This window comes from Macrotis lagotis, chromosome X, assembly GCF_037893015.1.
Source record: "Macrotis lagotis isolate mMagLag1 chromosome X, bilby.v1.9.chrom.fasta, whole genome shotgun sequence".
NCBI lineage: Eukaryota > Metazoa > Chordata > Mammalia > Peramelemorphia > Peramelidae > Macrotis > Macrotis lagotis.
In genome coordinates, this window is record NC_133666.1 from 676243019 (window position 1) to 676268154 (window position 25136).

A 25136-nucleotide genomic window follows, 5' to 3' on the forward strand; every position below is an offset into this window, starting at 1 on the left:
GCAGCTAGGTGGCAGTGGATGGAACACTGGCCCTGGAGTCAGGAGAACCCGAGTTCAAATCCAGCCTCAGACACTTAACAATTACCTAGCTTTGTGACCTTGGGCTTAACTTAACCCCATTGCCTTACCAAAAAAAAAAAAGATTAAATATAAACTCTTATTAAATGTTTATAGCTTTTCATAATGTGACTCCAGTCTACGCCTCCAGTTTGCATTCACTATTTCTCGGCCCCAATTTGCTTTCTAACCAAACTGATGCAGTTGATATTTTCTGTATAGGATTTTACAACTTCTGTCTCTTTACATTTCTATCCATGCTCATAATGTACTATTCTCCTCATTGCTCTTTCCTAGAAACTTGTACCTTATTTCAAGGCTCAGTTCCTGCAAATCTGGGTCTTCCTCAATAGTTGGAACCTTCTCCCTAGATTATGTATTTTGCATATATTTATTTTTATATCTATTGTTCACCCTGTTCTAGCCTTTCCAAGGACATGATAGAACGTAAACCATTTGAGGGCAGGTTCACTTTTGTCTTTTTTTTTTTTTAATTTGAAGTCTACCAGAATGCTTGCAGCACTTGTCAAATGAAAAGTATGAGTATTTTCTGAATGAACATTAAAAGCAATTGACTGCTCCGTCAACATTGACTATGTTATCATGTGTGTGGCTAAATTCTGGGGATACAAAGACAAGGACAAATTAGTCCTTCTATCTTCTTTTGGGAGGAAGAGTAGGGTCCTAAGCTTCAGAGCTGAAAGGGATATTGCAGACCATCCAGTCCTTCTACCTCATGTTTTGGAAGACGTCCTTGTGGACTAGAGGGTAGCAATAACTTGCCAAAGCTCAAATAGGCAGTAGCAAATGGAAGCACTGGGATTTGAACCCAAGTCTTTGAACTCTTTTTATGACCCTGGGCTCTTCCAGCAACATATTGCTGCTTTACTATGATTTCTCACCTGCCTCCTACCTGTTGAGCTAATATAGAGCTTCACAAATCATAAAGTATTATATAAATGAGAGCTATTGATTGTTTTGATGCCCCAGCAGCCCTCTGAACACCAACCAGTCAAGCTATCTGAAGGTGAAATGGGTTCCTCTTCACCATAGCTCTATCCGTTGGACCACTTAGCTGCTTCTGTTACTCCCAATCTCTTCCTTCCTTTGGTTCTTGTGGAAGCAACTTGGTAAAGTCACACCTTCTTTGGATCATTTCTCAAAGGAAGATGACCTCTAGGGTTCTAATCCCATCATCTTTTGACCCTCTGAGTTTTCCAATCCCTTTTAACTGGAAAGCCCATACCCCTTATTCACCACATAGGTGTTCCCATCCCTCAGTCCCTTTATCCCTGGAAACTTCGGTTAGCCCCCTAAGGTAAAGTTGGAAGTCATCAGGCAAACTAATCCCTGTATACTAAGCTTAGAGCCTGGGCCATGGATCAGTGTCACTTCCTCTGGCTTAGTTACACTCCAATTTACTTGTTCCTGCCCAAGTGGTCAGATTTAAAATGAGAAGAGCTACCCAAAGTCATCAACTTTACTCTCTCTTCCAGAGTCATTGAAATCCAGTGGCAAGACAAAGACAGGATGGCAACAGACCAAGATGATTTTGGCGTCTTTCATATCTGACAAAGCTGTAAGGGCTCCATGGCACCTGCTTCAGTCACCTTCATGGCCATTGGAATTCTCATTCATTCATTCATTTTGCTGGGGTAAGTATGTGTGGGGTAGACATCCCTGTAACTCACTGATAGGTTTGAGGTCCTTCAGTTACCCTCAATCTGGTTTAGCCCTTCTCTCAAGACAATTTATTGGAGTGTGGCCACTGTGAAAGTCATTCTCCTGACCTTATAATATCAGCAATAGAGCTTTGAATTAGACATTGGGCTCATCTCAGATATGGTGGATTTAAGATGGGTTACTAAAAGAGGGAGTATGATATGAAGAAAAGAGTTTTGACCTTGGAGTTGGAGGATGTGAGTTCAAGTCTTGACTTACATGTTTAGCCATTTATATGATCTTATACAAGCCACTTAATCTTGCCTTTGTTTCCCCATTCATACAATGAGGGAGCTGGATTAGATGGCTTCTGGGTCCTTTCCTACTCTATGCCTATGTTTCTAAGAAGGCTTCTTTAAGAGATTTTAAAGGTACTATCTACTTTAAGGTCTCAGAGGAAGAATGGGCCAATTCCAAGCTTCATTATTGACTTGCTATGTGATGTTGGGTAAGTTACTTCCACTCTCTGGGACTCTGATTCTTCTTCATATATTGAAGAGACTGGACTAAATGGCCTCTGAAATTCCATAATTTATATGGAGCTTTCAGGATCAAAGTTGGATATTTTGAAGTTTTGAATTTCTTCCCTTTATGGGCACTTTTCAAATTGATGAAAATGGCAGCTCCTATTTGCCTTATCTTATTTTACTCTTATCCTCAACCTTCCATAAAACCACTAGATACCATTTTTGATTTCATGAATACCAGGGCAAATCACAAGGACTCCATGGTTGATAGATAGACATGGAGAGTGGAAGACGTGAGTTCAAATCTCACTAGCCACTGGGATCTTCAGTTAAATAAAACCCACTCAACTATTTTAGTGTCAGTTTTCAAAATGGTAGATGTAACCCTACTGGGTCTCAAGTGAGGAAATCATACTTGAAAATCTCATTGGGGGCAGCTAGGTAGCACAAGTGAGAGCACTGGCCCTGGAGTCAGGTAGACCTGAGTTCAAATCCAGCAGCAGACACTTAATAAATATCTAGCTGTATGTCCTTGGGCAAGTCACTTAACCCCATTGCTTTGCCCAAACCCCCCCCCCCCAAAAAAAGAAAATATCATTGAAATGATCATTTGGTTGATGGGCATAAAAATTTAATAAATTAAAGATCATTAGACCCACTTTGGCTCCACTCAGGATGTGACCCCCCCCCCCAATCTCATTCCTGGGCAGGTTCCCTAAATTTCAGACAATTCCATTTATAAAAATTCAACTCTCACCCCTCAGCAGGAAACCATCTCTATTTTAATGTAGGAGGTCACATTTCCTGGGTTCTTATTCCCCAAGCAAGCAACAAATCCTCTTGGCTTTTGTGCCCCGAAGGGCATCTCTTAGGCTGGTTGGTAGTTAGGGAAATGGAGAAAATAAGATAGAATAGAATAAAACTGTCTGGGCAGACTGTAGGCACAATGGAACACAAGAGCCTCGCTCTGCTCCGAGGTCTCTGACGTCAGGGCCATTCACTGCCAGATAATGGGCATTAGGTGAATGCAGAGTGGAGAATAGACCAATTAATGTTGGAGAAGGGCAATGTTTAGAAAACTGATTGAACCTAATGGGCCGGGAAGGTTGAAGTGCTGGATTTCAGTTGGGCCCCCATTCGGGGCTTTCTCTGCAAGGGGAGGAAGGAACAATTCACCGGCCTTTCTTTCTTCCTTCATAGGAAGAAGGAGGAAATTGCTTTCATTTTCTTCATTGCTGTTTAGGCATTTTCGGGGATTATGATTGTGTTATTGTGTGTTTTTCGAAGCTAAGAGCCTCCTCGGCGGTACCCCCCACCCTTTCCCTGCTTTGCCTCCCCTTTTCAGAGCTTCTCTTCTGGGCCTCTGCCAATAACAGCTTGGGGCCTGGGGCCTGGTACAGAGTCACCCACTGGAAGACCGGCCTAGGCAGGGGCAAGGCTTTAGTCCCCAGGCTGGGCCGGGGTCAAGGAATTGCAAACTACTTGATTCTTGGAAGGGCCAAGACATTCCATCTAGGACAGAATTGATCCCCTGCCAGGAGTTTAGATTTCATATAGGACCTTGTTTGTCCTTTGTTTTCCATGCCACCTGGGAGGTGATACCATGACATGTAAGTGAATTGGATTTAAACGAGGAAGGGCTGTGCAAAGTCACCCTAGTCCTTTCCCTTTGTTTTGGAAGAGGAGGGAGAACATCATAGGACCATAGATTTTAGAGCATGTAGGAATATTGTTAACCATCATCCAATCCAACACTCTCATTTTGTAGATGGGAAACTGAGGTCACACTAAGGAGAATCAAGGACCTACAGGGAGTAATGGCAGAGCTGAGGTCTTCTCTCTTCAAATCTCCCATTCTTTCCAAGGCATCATGCCATTTTTTTTTTCATGATGTAGTTGGTCTACTCCCAATGCTGTTACTTTTTTTTTTTTTAGCATTTAGATCATCTTCTAGGTCAGGGCAGGGGAACATCAGGACTAAGGGTCATATAAAGCCTGAGAAATAATTTAATCTGGCACTGCTGAGACAACTGCAGGTGGAACTCAAAATTCAATAAATCTAGGAGCTTTTAGGATTTTTAAATTGATAATTTTGTATGATCCTCAAATGATGCTATAAATATCCAAATGGCCCTTGGTAGAAAAAAAAGGTTCCCCATCCCTATTCTAGATCAAGCTCCTCCTTTTTCAAAAAAGGAAACTGAGGTAGAGAAGTTGAATGATTTGCCCAAAATTATATTAAGTAGCAGAACTATAATTCAAACCCACATTCTCTTTCTATTGCATTGATGTATGTTTGAGGATCTAAAGGTAGAAAGTTCTTTAGTGGTCATCTGGCCCAATACTCCCATTAGATTGCTTGTATCATTATTACCTATGTGACTTTGGCTAAGTCATTAGAGCTCTTTAAGACTCATTACCCTTATATTTAAAAATATTTAAATTGTCTGTTGACAATTTAACATGGAATAGTTGATAAAGGCAATAAGATATAAGTAACATGTAACTGACCTTATAATTAGTAAGATTTGGGTTCAAGCATCATCTCTGACAGTGCCTGACAGTCTCTCAGTGATACAGGCAATAGAACAAATGCTGATCTGATAAAGGATAGATATGACAGACAGACAGACAGACAGACAGACAGACGGATGGATGGATGGATAGATAGACAGAGAGACAGATAAATGAGAAAGCTGGAAGATGATTGATAGATATATAGACAGACAGTCAAACAGACAGTCAGAGCTGGAAGATGAATGAAAAGATAACTAAACAGACAACAGAGAGATGAGAGAGCTAGAAAGATGAAAGGATGGATAGATTGATGGATGAATGGATAGATAGTAGATAGACAGGTAGACAGACAGATGAGAGAACTGAAAGGATGAATGGATAGATAGATATAGATGATAGATAGATGGATAGATGGATAGACAGATAGATATAGATAGATAGATAGAAAAGATGGATGGAAGGGTAGATAGAGACATGTCCATTCTTTCCCTCCCCCCCTTTCCAATTTTCCACCTTAGCTCTCTGAGGACAAGATTTGCTTTGGTCTTTTTATCCTAAAATTCTCACATGGTACCTTATAGGCCCATAACATGTGATTAATAAATACTTAAAAGGAGGCAGCTTTGAGACATAATGGATAGAGAACTGAGCTTGGAGTCAGGAAGCCATGAGTTCAAATCCTTTTCTCACTAGCTGTGTGATCCTGGGTAAGTCCCAACCTTTGTTGCCTTAACCTTAGTTTCATCCACTGTAAAATGGGTATAATACCAGCACCTACCCCATAGGATTGTTTGAGGACTAAATAAAATAATATTTTTAAAATTCCTGGCAAATAGTAGGTGCTTAATACCTATTTCCTTCCTTATTGAATTATACCATTATGCATTTTAGCTTTTCACATTAGAATATAATCTATTGAAAGCAAAGACTATTTCAGAGTAATGTCTCCATTGCTTATGACAGCATCTGGCACATGATAGGTTTTTTTCATCCATTCATCTATTCAAACATTTTATTTTGTTGCTCTCAGTGGACCATAGGGAGGTGAGAGTGAGGGAATTGGGCCAGATCTCCAGAGTCACTTCTAGCTCTGAGATTCAGGGAGTCTGCAACACTCTGGTATGGGAGCCCAAAGTCTTATTAGTAATAATGACCTGAACCAGACACTGGAGCTGGCTTCCAAGTCCTGTATGTCTTAAAAAGTTACCAGTTTCGGGGCTGCCAAGCTGAGATTAAAAGCAGCGGCCCGTGAAGGAGACTGGCACTCAGCAACATCCATCTTTTTGCACGTATTAATATTGCCTGGGGAAGGGAGCTCCAGGCTTGTGACAGCCCTTTCAGACTTGCTGAAATCAAAGACAGGAAAAGACCTTCCCGGGCACCCAGGCTGTTCCCTTGGGGTCAGGAGAGGGTTTGGTCCTGCCAGCCTGTTCTTACAAGTTCCAGAGCAGGCCAAACAGAAAAAATCAAAACTGAGCTTCCTGGATGGATAAAATATCTATGTGGCCAAGTCAGAGAATATTTTTTAAATTTTTTTTTAGATTTCCTATGGAACTCCAGTGATTTATCCTGGATGCCTTTATTTTTTAGAGCATTTAAAAAATTACATTTAATCCATTGAAACTTGAACTAGGAGTTATTGGAAAGAGCACTGAATTCATAGGATTCTTGACCAGTCCCTTTTAAGTCTAATGACCCTGTGATCTGAGGCAATGGTCTCAACAGCAAGGAAAGAAATTAGATTTTGGGCCTAGGAGGATCCAAGGCGTTGATGGCCAAATGCCACTGGAGCTTTGTGTTCCCTGGTTTACCGGGGGAAACTATGGTGCAGAAGGAAAGAGACTGGATTTGAGGCTAAGAATATCTTGCTTCAATCGCCAACTTATTGTTCCCATTGCTTCCCATCTCTGGACCTCAGTTTCCATCATCTACATAGCTGGGAGTATACTAGAAAAGCCCAGACATCTCTTTCTGCTCTAAATCTAGAATCTCCTAAGAGCCCACCCATAACTAAGGTAGCCTCCAACTCATGCTGAGCAGGAGGCCAGGACATCCACGGAGAAGCCATGTGTGAATCCACTGTGTGATTCAAAAGCAAGCATGTCCTTTCCTGGTGGGGAGGACAATGGGATTTGAATTCAAAGTCAACAGAGAGAGAAGAAGCCTTCAACCCATTGGGTGGACGCTGCCAAATCATTCACGGAGTCCTTTCTTCCGATGGAATATCATTGTGGTTGCTGATATTTCATTTCAAGGATGATGAGGACAGCTTTTCTTGTTATCAAGAGCATTCCAATGCCTTAAATTTCTTTAATAACTCCAAAGGCCTTCTCTCTATCTCTCATGTGGAAACAATATGTTTCCTTTCCCATGTGTGATAATTATTCTTTTTGAAAGAACCATGTGTAAAACCATGCAAGGAATACACCAACTATCCACCTGGCTAATCTACATATTTTTCCAACATTTACTTTAGATATTGAGCCATAAATTTTACAAGCATATTACATGGTGTCAGTCAAGGAGGCAATAAATGGAAAATGTATTATTTGCTCAAATTTCCCTTCTACTCTTCACAGTGTTTGATATTTCTTTTCCTCTGATACCATTAACCCAACACAGTGTAGTGAATTTGACAAACAACCCAATTAGAGAAAAGGCATTTATTTCTTTGCCTCTTGCTAAGAATATTCTTGTGATGCTCTCCTTCAAACATTGACTAGTTGCATGACCCTGGGCAAATCACCTGACTGTCGCCTGCCTCAATTTCCTCATTTATAAAATGAAAATAATAGCAACACCTATCTCCCAGGGTTGTTGTGAGGATCAAAATCACTTTAAAAATCCTAAAATGGTATCTAAATGTGAACTGTTATTATTATTATGTCTCTGTGTCAGAGGTAGAATTTGACCATTGAGTTGCCCAGGCTGAGGGCAATGCCCTTGGAAATCCAGATCCTGGCATGAGGGGGAATGATGGATAATCTGAAGAAAAGAAATAATTTAGCTTGCAAGCAGTAGAAAGAGCACAGGACTCTACATTTAGAGCTGGAATGGTCCTCCCACCATCTAGTCTACCTTCTTCCTTCATTTATAGTTGAGGAAGTTGAGGTCTAGGGAAGTTAAGAAACTTGCCAAGATCACAAAGATATCAAGTATCACAGGAGGTGTTCAGACTCCAAAATCTATTCTTTTTATCCCTTTGTGTCATACTAACTTCTTAAAGGAAAGTTGGAAGGGAGAAACAGATGCCTGTTTTTTTACCTTTGCTCTACCCTGAGTGAATCCTTTCTCTTTTGGGGGGATCAGTTTCTCTAAATGTTAAATCAAGGTATTGGACTAGATGTTTCCTAAGACTGCCTCTAACCCCAAATCTTATGATTCAATGATGCCTAAGTTCATTGTAGCTTCAAAATGCTCATTCATCCCAGGCTCCTTTTGGTCTGGGTAATGGGTTTGCCCCTGGAATGTCCTTGGGACTTCACCTCTTTGTAAGATCTTCTAGAGGAATTGGGTTGGCTTCTAGGGAATTACTGTTAAGTATTGCTTGAAACTTTTTCCTTGCAAAATGAAATTTCCTGTTGGTTCTCCCCTGGAGAAATCCCTTAGGGATGGAGGAAGTTGACTCCTCTGTGGGTTTGTCTCAACTTCTCAAGTAATTTTCAAAAGTTTTTGGGGTCTACAAAGCCCCTAAAGAATTTGGCCTGGAGTTGCTTCCCCCCCTTCATTTCTAAACCCCTGGGTAGATTAGGAGAAATGGAATCCGTATGTTTCTGATTCATTTACACTTAACTCATCAAAATGTTCTTTTTTTATGAGCTATTTGATGTCCAGAAAGCCTTTTGAGTCTATTTTATAAGCCTTTTAAAGACTTTTCTCTTAGAAACAGGGAGTTACATTTTGCCAAGAATAAACAAAAGTTGAGCCTCAAGAGTAAGAATCTGGCCAGCTAGCCCAGCGCTGAGGGACAAGGTTTCTATATTGCCTCTTCTCCACCTCTGACGCCTTCTTCCATTTCTCTCTTTCCCTAGTCCTTGGCTTCCTCTATGTCTTCCTTCAGTCTTCTATTGGCCGATCTTATCCCAGCTCTAAACCCTTGGACCATCTCCACCCCTTTTACACAAAATCTTAGAGCTGAGAGTATCTTGAGAGTATCCTCAGAAGGCATCTAACCCAATGGTTCTCAACATTTTTGGTCCCAGGACTCCTTGACATTCTTAAAAATTATTGAGAATGCCCTGAATTTTTTGTTTCTGTGAGTTATATCTGTGGATTATATTAATATTTGCCATATTCAACATTACGATGTCTCATTATTATTACAGATATAGTACTGACCTTGAAAACCCCTCAAAAAAAGGGACTCAGAAAGGTCCTCAGAGCACATCTCATAAATTGGTGACTTCTAGTCTAATCCACATCCCCAAATAAATCCTCCTTACAAAATCTATGACAAGTGGTCATTCAGTTTCTACTTGAAAAGCGACCACATGTAATGGCAAACCATTATGCTTGTGGACAGCATTAATTGTTCAGAGGTTTTTCTTCTAATCAAGCCTAAATGTATCTTTCTTCATTTTCTACCCATTGTTCCTGGTTCTGATCTCTAAGATCAAGCCGAACCAAGCTGAACTCTCTTCCATAGGAAAACCCTTCATGGAATAAACTTGGTCCCCTTATCCTCACAAGACATACATATCACCTCTGGCCATTGGGAAAGAAATTAGTTGGGTTTGTGTCTTTAAGTTGAAGTAGAATGTAAAATTAACAACAGGGGTGGCTAGGTGGCGCAGTGGATAGAGCACTGGCCTGGAGTCAGGCGGACCTGAGTTCAAATCCAGCCTCAGACACTTAATAATTACCTAGCTGTGTGGCCTTGGGCAAGCCACTTAACCCTATTGCCTTGCAAAAACTAAACTAAATTAAATTAAATTAAAAACAACAGCCAACTTCAAAAGTCACCTAGTTTCAATTAATATATGAACCAGAATGCCTTCTACATCACCCCCAACATGGAGCCCTTTAGTTACCCAATTGGAAGAGTTATCATCATGTGCTTTTTCCCCATCTTTTACTCCACTGAATCTGGCTATCCTCCTTGACTGGAGCATTTTAAAGTTGGTAAAATATTTACAGGCATTAAATGAGTTGATCCCCACCATAATACAATGAAGTAGGTGTTATTATCCTCTTTTATAATGAGGAACCTGAGAGAGGTGGAATGACTTGTTCTGGGTCACACAGCTAGTGAGTGTGTGAGGTGGGATTCTAACCCAGGTCCTTCTGATTTCAAATCTTGTATTTTTATCATTGCCTTACCTAACTGCATTAGCATGTTTAGAAAATACTAATTATTTTGCACTCATGGATGTGTAATTGTGTGAGCTCATGCATATTTCTCACCTTAGTGCTTCAATGAAACTCTGATCAAAGTCACTTTAATCTCCATGTGACTCAGTTTCCTTATATGAAAATTGAGGATAGTTCCCTCCATCTCTAATCCTGTGATCCTGTGATTGTTTTATTTTGGACTTTGTGATCCCAGCATTTCTACATGCCTGGCTCATAGAATATGCTTAGTAAATACTTAGTTTCTTGACTGATGAGTTGACTGCTCTTTACAACATCTACAAAAGAGGTTATCCCTGACTCTGAACAGCAATATCCTCTTCTCTTTTTTTTTCAGAGGATTTATGGTATGGACAAGAAATGAAAAGAAGCAAAAAGGCAACATTGGGCTAGGAACTGTTCTTTGGAGGAACATCTTGCCATAACAAGGAGCTCACAGATTCATTCAAATTCTAGCTTGCTTTCTTTCTTTCTTTCTTTCTTTCTTTCTTTCTTTCTTTCTTTCTTTCTTCCTTTCTTTCTTCTCTCTCTCTCTCTCTCTCTTTCTTTCTTCCTTTCTTTCTTTCTTCTTTCCTTCCTTTCTATCCATTCATCCATCTATCCATTTTTAACCTACTTAACTATTAACTATCTATCATCCATCCATCCATCCATCTCTCCTTGCCTCCTTTTCTCTTTTACTCTGTTTCTCTCTCTCTTCTCTCTCTTCCTACCTATCTATTCATCTATGTACATACATATATAAAGCATGCATTACCATCTATACATTCTATCATTTAAAATATATTTTGTTTTTATAGTGACCTAAATTTCTCCTATATTCTCCTACATCCCCCTTCTTACCAGTGAAATATATTGAAGAAAACCATTGGGTGGCTTGATGTTATGAGAAAACTAGGAAAATGGTGATGGTAAGAGGACTGGGTGCAAGGAACTCACATCCCTTTAAATTATTCATTATCTTTTTTACTATCTTATTTACAAAACTTTCCTCTCTATCCCTTCCATTTTCCCTTTCCCATGGAGCCATCCCTTATAACGTCATTTATATCTCTCAAAATAACTCCCCCCTCCCCCAGCATTTGACTTCAATGCAACTTATAGGGAATAGTAATCCTTGGAACAGAGACAAAAAGCTCCCCAAACTTCTGTGAAATATTAGCTTTTTGACTTAAGAGAACATAGACCCTTGAGGAAAGAGACATAAGACCTTAGAAAGGAACAGACTTTGGGAAAATGACATCTTTTTTATTGGTTCTATTAGGAGAAAATAGATGAACTGTGGAACAATGTGGCAACAGTTATTGGCAAAGGCAAAAGAACAATGCCAAATATTCCCCTATTCTTTCCAGTTCCGGGCTCTTCAACAGATGCCTTTTAACCACTAATGATGATAACAAGACTAAATGAACATGAACAGATTAATTCATGGGTCATTATTAATGTCCCTGTTATTCACCACTTAAGGTGCTGAAATCCCATGTTTTCTTAGAAAGAAAGAGGAGTACCCTAAGATACTAAAAGGGAACCAAGGGTCCTAAATGATTGAGTGGTTTGAGCTAAGTCAGTAATTTCAGAGACATGTCTGGGGTTGGGAAGGGCAGGATTCTGGGAACACTCTCAAGGCTCTCTGCTTGATCACAGACAAAGATTTCTAGTCAGTTCGCCTATTTTTTTTCCTTAGAGGGAACAAATATATATAATGGAAAGAACACTAGTTTGAATGTAAAGGAACGGTGGGGTTGAAATCTGTCTCTGCCACTTAAAACCTGTGTAATTTAGGGTATATTACCTCACCTCCCCAAGTCTCAGTTTCTCCCTCTAGGGCTTCTGAAATCCCTTATAACTCTGACTTTATGTTATTGTGATCCTAAAAATTCAGGACTGTGTTTTCCTGCATTGATGTTTAATTTAGGAAGATGTCCCTGGATCAATTTATTAATTCCAGGGCAGTCTAGATTTAGTTTTGTTGTTTGCTTATTTTTGCTTGTTTTGTTTTTATAAGGTAATAGGGTTATCATGTAATTATTTAAATGTCTGAGGATGAATTTGAGCTCAGGTCCTCCTGACTCCAGGGCCTGTGCTCTATCCACTGTGCCACTTAGCTGTCCTATGAATTGAGTTTGAGGAATTAAGAAGTGGGTCACTTTTTAGAAAAGTTGTATATTTTTAAGCTGGAGAGAGTCTAGAGATGGGCAACTAGAATCAGGAAGATCATATCCTAGGGTCTCAAATGAGATATTTGTAAAGTGCTTAGGGGTAAACAGTAGGAGCTATATAAATGCTTATTTTCTTCTCTGAGCTAGTGAGACATAACAACTACCTTCACGTCTTTGAAGGATTGTTTTATGAAATAAAGATCAGTCTTGTTTTGTTTGACTCCATCGTACAGAACCAGGAGCAATGAGTGAACATGGCATTTGAGGCCAGTTAATCAACAATCAACAGTCCTGTGCCTATGTTCTAAGCATGCAATAAACACAGGGAAAGAAAGGTCAGGAAAAAATAATCCCTACTTTTAAAGAACTCACTGTTTAATGGTAAGAGAACATGCAAATAAATAAGAAGTACAGGAAAATCAACAGAAGGGGATCAGAAAATGTTTCTTGTAAATGGTGGGATTTTAAGTATGACTTTAAGGACGTCACAGAGACGTCCTTAGTTCTTTCACCATTCCCAGGTCTGATACTCTCTGTTCTAAGTATCCTCTCAGCTCTGACATTCTAGGTTCTAAATAAATTTCTTTCCCATGTCGACATTCTAGCTTCTATGGCCTCTTCTAATTCTGACATTGTATGCTTCTAAATACTAAAGACTTAAGTCCAACGCTTGCTTTTCCTAATCTAGGGCAGGAGGCCAATTAAATTAAAAGAAATTCAGAGACATTTCTTAAGTGCTCGCTATGCTCAAATTCTTATACTAGGTGCTGGAATACAAAAATCAACAACAAAACAGGAAAGCCTTTGTCCTTAAGGTAGTTTACACTCTACAGGGGAGGGCATCTGGGCAGGAGGGGATACAAGTCTATAGAAATGATTGAATATTGAAGGAATTATAGGAGAGTTAACATCATATGGTGGAATGAGCCCTGACTCCTGTTCAAATCCTAAATGTTACTTCTGGGTAAATATATGAGTTTGGGCTAATCAATGAATCATTCCTGAAACATTGAGGTTTTAAGATCCTAAAATCCTAAGAGTCCATTAAGCAGCCAGAGAACAATTTCCATTTTCTCCCCTCACTCTCTCCTCCCAAGAAAGAGGAAAAAGCCAATAGTAAGTTCTCTGAGGGCAAAGATGGGACTTTGTCAAGGTTGTGAGGCTCTGTTGAGATAAGGTGCATAAAAAAATCTTTCAGGTGCTAAATAACTATGAATTTATTCCATAAAAATAAATTTGGAGGCAAAGGATTTTGGGCAAATCACTGAATCTTTCTAAGTCTTTGTTTCCTCATCAGTAAATTAAGAGGGATAAATTAGAGATCTCTCTAAGATGGAAAGGGGCTGAGTTTGAATTAGTACTCTAAGAAGGAAAGGGGCTGAGTTTGAATTAGTACTCTTGCACTTTCTATATGACCTCTGTCAAATCAACATATCCTGTGAGTCCTCCCTATCTTCATCTTTCAAAAAGGGGAGAGGAATCTGTAAGAATTTTGGTGGGATGGAGGGAGAAAGCAGTCCCCATAGAAAAGAATTGGGGAAGAAAGGTGATTGAATTACTTTTTTGTCTTCTTTTGCAAGATAATGGGGTTAAGTGACTTGTGCAAGGTCACACAAGCTAGGTAATTATTAAATGTCTGAGGTCAGATTTGAACTCAGGTCCTTCTGACTCCAGGGCCCATGATCTAGATTGAATTACTCTTGTGTGTGAGCACCAGTAGAAGAAAATGCAGAGGTTATCCCAGCCAGAATGAACAGTAGGCAGCAGCCCAGGAACCCATAGGGATGGGAGCAACCCGGTAACTCTGGAAAAGAAAGTTTTAAAAATTTTTTTTGGCCATTAAGTCCTGCTCAAACAAACAGCCAAGGTATTCAAAACTTCTTTTGCATAAATGGATAGTTAATGATATAAACATAAGGGATTCAATGACACAGTTTGTCTCCTCTTATTAAATCCTGGAAAGGAAGCCAGAGGCTACCAAGACAACCATAGCTGAAAAACAAATGAGGAGGCAGGAGGAGATAGGAGGACATGAGAAAGGTCTAGGATAGTCATCATAAGCTACATCTTTATGGCACTTTACCTGTATCATCTTCCTTCATCCTCATATTATTCCAGGTCCAACCCTACCCACTCTCTCCAAGAGACTCTGGACTCACCCATAAGCAGCCAGATCCTTAGAGGCTACAGTGGCTGGACCATTAGCTTTGCTGTCAGAGAACCTGGTTCAAATACTTTCTTAATCACTGTGACATTAGACAAATTGCTTTACTTTTCTGGACCTTAGGTTCCACATCTGTAAAAGGAAGAAGTTAGACTAAATAGCCTCAGATGTCCCTTCCAACTCTATATCAATAACCTCATGGAAATTTCTCTTTTTGGCTTATACCCCAATTTTGAGTTTAACCTTCAAAATATGGCTTTGATTTGTCTATCTTTGAGACAGGGTCCCCAATTCTTGCTCAGACAATCAATATACAACACTTCTGAATGTGGAGGGATATGGACCCCCCAATAAATGAATACATAGGACTCAGACATTTCATTTGAATCTATCAATTCATTTAAAAAAGTAAACGCCATATAAATGTATTTTTCATTAACTTAAAAGGAAGGGTTTCTAGATGGATATCAGATATGGGGCAGAATTAATTTCAACCAATATAAAAACTATACGGTCAGCCAGATGACTCAGTGGATAGCGCTCCAAGTCTATAGTTAGAAAGACCTCAAATTCAAATCTAACCACAGGTACTTAGTAGCTGTGTGATTCTGAGCAAATTTTGCCTCAGTTTCCTTATCTGTAAAATGAGCTGGAGAAGGAACCAGTATCTTTGCCAAGAAAATGCCAAGTGGAGTCATGAAAAGTCAAACCCAACTGAAAACATTTGAAGATCAGAGAGAGAGGATATAATAATTAGGGTAATATCAATTAAAGCAACTCTAGGTTACTTTAATTTCTCCTGTCATTAGATTGGAAAAGATAACAAAAAAAAGGAAAATGACAAATAGAAGAGGGATTGCAGAAAGTTACATTAACATATTTTTGATGGAGTTGTGAATTTGTCCAGTCATACTGGAAAGCAAGTTGGAGCTATGTCCAAAACGATCAGTAAATCTCATTCCCTTTGACCCCATGATGCTACTACCACAAAGAGATCAGAGACAGATGGAAAGGATCCACATGGATGGAGTGGCAAAGAACTGGAAGCTATATCCTTATGCAAAAGATGCTCTGAGTATTTGAGTAGGATTTTTTTACAAAAATGACTTTCTCCTCTATAACTCCAAGGCTGCTCTCATCCCTGAGGGTTTGCCTGAATAAAATATGGTATCCAAATATAATGGAATACTATTGTACCATAAGAAATGACAAAGGAGATGGTTTCAGAGAAATTGAGGATGATTTGACTGAGGCAGAGAGAACAAATACAATAACAATATTGTACAGATGCACAAATTTGAAAGGCTTTAGAACACTAATCAATGGAAAGATCCATTTCAATTCTTAATGACCAGAGACAATGAGTGCTATGTATCCCCTATCAGAGGGGTCATGACTCAAAATGCAGAATGATGCTAAATGATTTTCCCAGGGTGTCACAGCTAGCAAAAGTCTAAGACAGGTTTCGAATTCAGGTCTTCCCAACTTAAGACCCCAAACTCTAACCATTGTCCCACTAGCTGCTTGGTTCTTGTCTTTTCAGTCACCATGTGATGCTCCACCTTTCTCTAAAAGGCAATCCTGGGGCAGGGCACCCCCACACTGCAGCAGGGGAGGGGCAGTTCTGGCCCCCATGGAACCACTATGGGCCATGTTTAAAAATAAAGTTCTTTTTTTTCCCCCTCCTTTTTTTCCATTCTCTCAAGTCTTCCTCCAGCCTCCCGAGTTGGACATCCCAGACAAGATGTCACCTTTTCTCCACTAGTTGGCAGGGATTTGTTCTGGGCCCTCAGAAATGCTAAGTGTAATCCAAGCTAGGATGTGGAAATCCATCTCCTCCCTGTCTCACAGGGGCCAGAGCCTCATCTCCTCGCCTAAACTTTTAGCATTTGGCACCCAAGGAGCTGGGAGAAGCGTGGGGCCCTTTTGTTTGGATTCAAAGGCCTATTGCCAGAGGAATGGGGCCTGGTGCTCCAGGTCTTCAGCCCAGCTAGATCCTGAGATTTACTATCCTAACTTAAGGGAAAAAAAATGACAACTAGATCCATCCTGGGTAATTCTCTGCAGTCTCCCATCCCTGCAGGCAACAGCTTGGTCCAATTATGAAGAGACTTTGGAATGTTTAGGATCAGGTGCAACAGAGACCTCCTGGGGAGACAGAGACTCTTTGGGCAAAGGTGGGAGCAGACCTCCCACACTTGGCAAGGCTCAATGACCTTGGCCGGAGGAGAGGGCCATCACGGTGCTTTTTTAGCAGCTGCTGCCCGGCTGCTGGGCTTCCTGCTTGCACCCCGTAGAAATTTAATCAGTTCTTGGAAGGAAGAGATGGGGAGGTCCTGAAAGTAAGAGTTTTGGTTATGTTCAGAGAAGGGGGTGATGGTAGACTTCTCCAGTGAGGTTAGCCAAGAACTGCCATCATTAAACACCCTAATGCTCTTTTCAGAGTATAACATACACTCAGATTTGGTGGGCTGCCATCCATGGTCTGTGCTATTAAATTCTGCTGACCCCCCCAAGTCTCTCAAATATTACAGAGATGATGTTGAGGAAGATGGATACTAATAATGAAATGTGTGTGTGTGTGTATATATATATATATATATAACACTTTTTTTATAGACATATGTTTATAAGCATATATTATGAGTATATATTCATGTGTATTACAGAGATATGGCATATGCATATATGGTGTCAATTCTTAAGAAGAGTATGTCTGCCATTTTTGAATGACCCCTCTCCCTGAAAAATGCCTCAATGTGGGGATCGCTGCTTCCCAAGTCAATACAACACTACAACAAGCTCCCTACACAACACAATCCTAGACTGATCCTGTGTTATCTTGCCCAACAGTCAGAGATGGAGCAGAAATGCTAAGCTGAGTCATTCCTTTGGAAGGTCCACATCTATCTCAGCAAGAACCAGATTTCACTCATATAACTAGAGTTTTCCTAGCCATAGGGAAGAAAGAAAACCAGCCAGCCATATGTGAGACCCTGCCAATGTTTACCATGTCCAGTTTAGACTACCATCTCCCTTCCCTCCTGCCTCTGTCTCTGTCTCTTACACAACACACACACACACACACACACACACACACACACACACAACCCTTTGCTCCTGCCTATCCTTTGTTTGAGGCTACCATTGCCACTTTAGGGGCTGGAGAGTCTAGGGGTGACACTGGAGGCCATGGCTCAGCAGTGTGGGTCAAGCCTGGCCATCCTGTGTGGTTCCTTCTCCGGTCCATGGGAACAGAGAGCTGGCCAACCCAAGCTATGTGTGGTCCCATTGGCCATCCAACCCAAACTCCCATTCCCTTGCTCTGTTTGGCAGGCAGAGGGGAAGAACAGAACTAGGTTTGGGCAATTTTTTTAAAATGTTTTTTGAGAGGTGGGGACAGAGGGAGGCAGAATCCACTCTCTCAGTTGGTATTTTTCCTTTTTAAACAAACCGCCCGGCTTTTAAGATCTTCAAAATCCCATTAAAGGCTTTTACCCCTTCATAGACTGGAGGCGTTTGATGAAAGCTCGTGAGGGGGGAGGGAGAAGATAATGGGGCCTCTGAGAGTATCGTCAAGAGGCCTTCATTTCTCCTGTCTCCCCTCCTGGTAATGGCGTTGGATGTAAACACTGCTCTGGTGAACACTGGAGAGTGATTACAGGATGGCTGGGGAAGGAGGAAGTATTTTCAAACCACAAGGAGGAATGTTGCTCTTTGAAGGAGTTGGGCATTTTTTTTTGGCCCCCCTCCATGCTCCCCCCTCCCCCAGCTCTACTGACTTTCCCAACTGTTCTCCCCACTGGCCCTCTTTTTCTATAAACACAGTGACAGAAATGAGACCTGGGCAAATCTGTTAAACATTTTAAGCCCAAGTGGGGTTGGCAGTTGTCTCACTCCACAGGATATGCGAGCTGAGGCTAATAACTTCGTAATGGGTCTTTTGTTTTTGTCTGTGGAGTCTGATGGGGGGAGGGAGTGGAGGGTATGGGGCTCTGGTGAGGGGGAAGCAGGCTGGGGCACTGGCTCTCCATGGCATGGAAGGAACCATGATTAACCAAAGGAGTTGGCTCCATTGGGTCAGCCATGCTCTTGACCCATCCTCATTCTGAAGAGCTGCCAATGGCATGGCCCACCCATGAGCACTCCACATCCTTAGAGGGACACAATGTACAACCCTTGCAGCAAAATTTCCTCTCCTTGGATATTTTCTGGTGCAAACTTCTCTTCTGGAGTCTTTCATTGGTTCCATGCACAGAATTCCCAATGACGTCAATAGGGTTCCATGTGCAAAACACGTGCGGCCCAAAGACCAGAGGAGGGCAAGGGGGAGAAGAGAACTGTCTGCCTGGAGACTCTGATTGCATATTTGACTGTCTGAGACTCTAGCCTGGGACGAAGGAACTCTCACGTTCTTAATTCCGGTCCACTCTAACTTGGGTAGAACTGCCAGCGATTCTATGGTCTAACCCTGGCTTCTGGCCCTGCGGATGTCCAAGTCATCTAAAACATTGCAGATGTCTGTTCTCTTCCTGGGGATGCACAGGGAGGGATTCTCCACTGTCATGGCTCATTCCAAGGGCTTCATGTTCTCTCTTTGTGTGCCCGCAGCATATATAGATGCACATGTCATATTAATAATATCAATAGTTTTCATTTATATAGTGCATTATGGTTTTCAAAAAGCTTTACAAATAGACTCTTATTTGGTCCTCACAACCACCTATAAAGTAGATACTATCATCATCCTCATTTTCAAGATAAGGAAACTGAGGCAAAGGTTCATTGACTTCCACAAGTTCACACAGCTAGGAGATATCTGAGGAAAGATTTGAACTCAGTTTTTCCACCTGCTCTACCAACCTACTTCTATTTTGTTGTGTTCAGTCTCCCCAACTAAATTTCAGAGCCCATCCTTTCAGGGTAAGAAACTTTTTCTTCTTTGCATCCCCCAAACCCATGTAATGCTAGACATTCAGGAAGCATTCAGAATGTGTTTGCCAATTCAATTGAGTTCAAATCAACAAACATTTATTAAACTAGGGGTTTTCCGACTAGGGATCTGCAAACTTAAAAACTATCTTGATAACCATTTTACTAAAATTTGTTTCCTTTCTAATCCTTTGTATTTTATTATATGCATTCACATTATAATACTGAGATCAAATGATATTTTTTATATGTGTGTCTTTATCCACATTTATCCACACACACGTATATGATCTACACACAGCTCTGTAACACACATGCACATGTTTCTCTAGCTCATGTGTGTATGCACATGGAAAGCACAGTTGCACAGACACACAATACATATCTCACACATCGATGCAGTGATATACGATTGCACACACACATCCACACCCACACACTTCTACAACATGCACCTGCATGCATATAATACACACATACATATATACCCATATACACACATATAATATGATGCAACATGCACACACAGTGACAACATGCACATGCATGCACACACCGACTCACACATGGATACTTGTGCATTTGTACAATACATAAAAGTTTACATGCACACACATTTATATAATACACATGTGTCTATACACATATGCACAAAGCAATACACATACAAGGGTTGGTTCTGATTGCTTTTTGTCCTTCATTATTGGTGAAGACCTAAATGTGTTTGGACTGTGGCTGATTGGGCCACTATGAACTCCAAATATCCCACCCCAAGTCGGGGCCCAGTAGTCCAGGTGAACCCCCGGGTGGGCATGCTAGACTCATGGATGTCCTGTGTCCTTGGAGCTGCTTCCATTCTGCCTCCCTCACAGATGAGGGCCACCACACTGGGCAGTTTTGGGCCAGCATACATATACACAACACATACCCATGTAGACACATGTGCACACACATCACACAAGGTGTACACAATGCAGTACAGACACACCATAGTACAAATATACCTATACAACACACATGTATAGGCATGCCCACAAGACATGTATGCCACACATACACCAACACACACTTCATAAGAACATACATAATACTCCTACATGTGACACACATATATTTAGACAATAAACACACACGTGCACACATAGACAATTCTTCATCACACATGTGGATGCATGTGTCCATACATGCAAACCTATACAAATACACCTGCACATAGATGGACATATGCACATTCACGTGTGTGTGTGTGTGTGTGTGTGTGTGTGTGTGTTCTTAACAGAGCACTTGGACTATCATAAGCTTGTATAAAACAGAATTCCCTTCCCTTGTCCCAGAAGGGCTCCAAAGGTTTTTCCAGGCCATCAAAATGGTCCATGACACCTGCCCCTTTGCAAAAAAAATGTTATGAATAACTTGAGAATGCTGTGTTAATGGCTTGGAAATGTGTCGGTCCCTGAGGATATCAGGACAAAAATGAAATTCTTCCTGCCTTCAAGCTGTTTACAGTCTCCTGTACTTAATTGACATGAAAATGCTACCTACACCATTGGTGTGTCTGTCAGGCTAGCCATCTCCTCTCTTGTTTTACCTGAACCCCATTTCACCCTCAGGGCCATGCTCAGACATTGTTGGGGGAGGGGCGGAGGGCCACCCTGGGACTCAGGAAGACGTCCTTCCTCTGACACATCCAAATGGGATCTCTTTAACCCAGGCAACTCCCTTAGACTAGATCTTGGATTATCAACTACTTTAGGACAGTTACTGTTGCATTCATTTTGTCTTTGGACCTCCAGGACTTCACATAATGTCCACCACTCTGTAGGCACTTCATATATCCTTATTGGTTGTTTAATGAGCTGATCTGCATTGGTAGATGGAGTTTTCACATTGGGAATTGCCTCTTTCAATGAAATCAGTTGTCTGGTCCAACTTCTCTCTCTGTCTTTGTCTTTCTATCTCTGTCTCTGTCTCACACATAGAGAGAGGAAACAATTAGAACACTGAACATGGAATCAGGAAGATGAGTTCAAATTCTATCCCATATAGTTAATAGCTCCGTAACCCTGGATAAGTCATTTCATCCCTCTCCCAGTCCCAGTTTCCTCATCTGTAAAATGAGAATAATAGTACTTAACCTTCCAAAGTTGTTTAAAGGCTAAATAAATCTACAATATTTGAGGTTGTGTGTGTGTGTGTGTGTGTGTGTGTGTGTGTGTGTGTGTGTGTGTGTGCTTGTTGTAGTGGACAGAACATCGGTGTCAGGAAGACTCATCTTACTCAGTTCAAATCCAGCCTCAGACACTTATTAACTGTGTGACCTTGGCCAAATCACTTAACTCCATCTCAGTTTTCTTAGATGCAAAATGAACTGGAGAAAGAAATGGTACAAACTACTCTAGTGTCTCTGCCAAGAAAACTTCAAATGGGATCTTGGAGAGTCAGACACAACTGACACAACCAAATATAAAACTTAGAGACTTAGAATTGGAAAGAATTTCTGAGCTCATCTAGTTTAACCCCCTCAATTTACAGTTAGGGAAACTGAGATCCAAAGAGGTTGTGATTTGCCCAGGATCACATCATTAAAAAATGATACAGTCAGGATTTGAACTTGTCTTCTGACCACTTGTGAAGTACCTTATCCAAATCAAAATTTTACCTCTTTTCTCCAAAGATATGGAGAGGCAAACCAGACACAAACATTTAAAAGGAATCTGTCCTATTGAACTTTCCAACAGATTTTAAATTTTGATAGTGTTAATGCAAAATAGATTGCAATAGAAATCTGGTTCATGTGGTCCAGGAGAACTACAGTATGGAAACTGTATGTGCATGAGGCTACCTAACTGGTCCCAATGACCAATGGTCATCCTGCCGTGATCTAGTCATGGATTCAGGGTGATGACCACTCCTCCCCCAAACTGTCTCTGGAGTTATTTTTAACCTTTCCCTCCCCCTTTGTTCTAGGGTAGCATTTGCAGGAAGCATACGCGTGCAATCCATCTCCAGGAGACCTGCTTCTATATTCAAAAGCACATCATTTATTTCCTATAAGTACCTGTCTACCTCTTCCTCAAAAATGCTCAGGGTTACAACTTTCTCTGCTTCCTGAGGGAGTTCTCCATTCCACATATTAATTACTCACCCCATAAAAGGTTGTTTCCTGAACTCTACATATCTGTCCTTTTTTGGCCATTTGTGTTGGTTGCTTAAATATTAAGTATATTACCATCTTGGCTTTTTGGAAACAACACCTGCCATTTTGGGATTCAGACAAGATACATTCCCTTTATCAAGAGCCCGTTACTTGACATCCTTTTCATTATATTCAAACACATCATGACTGTTTTGAGTAGTTATCTGCCATGTGAGTTCAAATCTAAACTGACCTCTATAAGCTGATTCACCCTGGGCAAGTCATCTTACCTCTGTTTGCCTCAGTTTTCTCATCTGTAAGCTGTATCTTTTCCCAAGAAAGTCCCAGATGGGATTACAAAGAATCAGACACTTTTGAAAAACAATAATTTTATGTGTGTTTCTTCCAATCCCCTCCCCTAACTGTATTATCATATAATGAACAAAAATTAATCAACAAACATTTACTAAACATACCTCATGCTTCTAAGTGCTAGGCATCTATGTTGATTAATAGTGATGCAAAGACAATACTGAATTAGTCCCTGCCCTCAAGGAGTTTATGTTCTATCAAGCTTTATTATTCTTAAAATAGTTTTCCTTTTCCTACCATCACTTCCCAATATTACCTTCTCTGGCCACCCCATACCCTAATGGTCAGATTCTCCCTTGAGAGGAAGAAAAACAGTTAACCAAAAACAATGGGCATAAGAACCCAATCTGACCACAAATGCAACATTTAACTCATGGCCCTATCTTGGTACCCTTGCAAAGGACAGGAGTTTCATGATCAGTCTTCTAAAACTAAGGAATCTTGTTTATCTATCTCCCATTGTGGCTTTTATTTACATTATCGTAATCTCAGGGAGGCTTGTATTCAGATCTGACCTCAAGACATTTATTAGCTATCTCATTTAACCTTCATCTGACTCAGTTTACATATCTGTAAGATGGGGTTGTGGTGAGGATAAAATGAGATAATTCTTGTCTAACCCTTTACAAATTTTAAAGTGCCTTCTAAATGTGAATTTATGCCATTATTAGCTCTGTTTTCTTTGTGCTTTATAACCCTTTCCATGTTTCTTCAAGTTTCTCAGTCGCCATTTCTATATTACATTCTATTTTATATTAGCATACCATAAATTGTTCTGAAATTCTCCCTCTTAATGAGTACCCAGTTAATTTCTAGCTCTTTGCTATTCTGGAAAGTTCTGTTATTAAATTGTTGGTATACATGGGACCTTTTTATTCCCTTCCTTTGTATCTGATCATCTTAAGAGAATATGATCTGCAATAGGATCACTAGGACAAATAGTGCAGTAATTTTTCTTACATAATTCTAAATTAATTTTAGATTGACAGATCAATAGTGTATTAAAATGCCTATCTTTCCACAGTCACTCCAACACTGATGATTTTCATCTTTTATTATCTTTGCTAATCAATTTACAATTTCCATGAATGCTGACTCTGTACAGTTCACTCAATAAACTCCAGTGGCTCCTTATTGCTTCCAGGAGTAAATACAAAACTGTCTTATTCAGTATTCAAAGTCCTTTCTGATCTTTCCCACTTGAACCTTGACAATCTTTTTACACATTACGTCTTTAGATCTCTGACCCTGGACTCCTAGCTTTTCCATGAATAAGACACTCCTCTTGGCTTCAGATATTTTCTCTGGTTTTCTCTTTCCCTCCTCCTTCTGATTGCTAATCTTCCTGGCTTCATGCCTAAAACACCATTTTTTCCTAGAAACCTTTTGCAAGTCTCCTTAATCCCAGTGTATTCTCTCTCTGTCAATTATTTTCTATTTACCCTGCATATACCTGGTTTTGTATATATTTGTCTTGTTGTTTCTTCCCCATTAGATTGTGAGTTCCTTGAGGGCAGGGATTGTCCTTTACCCCTTTTTGTATCTACCAAGACTGGCAAACAGTAGAATTAAAAATGTTTATTGATTAAGAGCAAATGATGAATCTAGTTTTATTTATAATTTAAATAACACTAAGCTGCTGTCCTCAAGTATGTAGATGCTTCTATAAAGATATGGCTACAGGTAGGAAATGAAAATCTCCCTATTCAGGAAGCATTTCTTCATTTTTAGATAGAAAATGTGATTTCTGAGATCTCCTTTCCCAGGGCAAATTTCTAGGAATTTAGCATTAGAAAGGAGGTTAAGATGATTGATTTAGGACTGGAAGTAAATTTAGTGATCACCTAAGTTTAATCCTCTCTACTGAGACCCAGGGAGGTTGGTGGATATGCCAAAAGTCACACACTAGGATTCAAACCCAGATTCTTTTTCTCCCCCAATCTAATATTGGCCCTATTTATAGGAAGAACCCAAAGTTCAAGAGTCCAGTTAAATTGCCCCAATTCACAGAGATGGCTAGTGAAAGAGCTGGGATTTGGACTAGTTATATTGACCTTGGGGCAACTTGGTTGTGTCAGGTCAGGAAGATCTGAGTTCAAACCTGATCTCCAGCATTTACCTTGGAAAAATCATTCAACCTTGTTTGTCTCAGTTTCCATAAAAGGAACTGGGAAAGGAAATGGCAAATCACTCTTTTGCAAAGGACAACAGCAACAACAAAAATACTGACCTTGAGAGAGTTACTTATTGCTGGAAGGGAT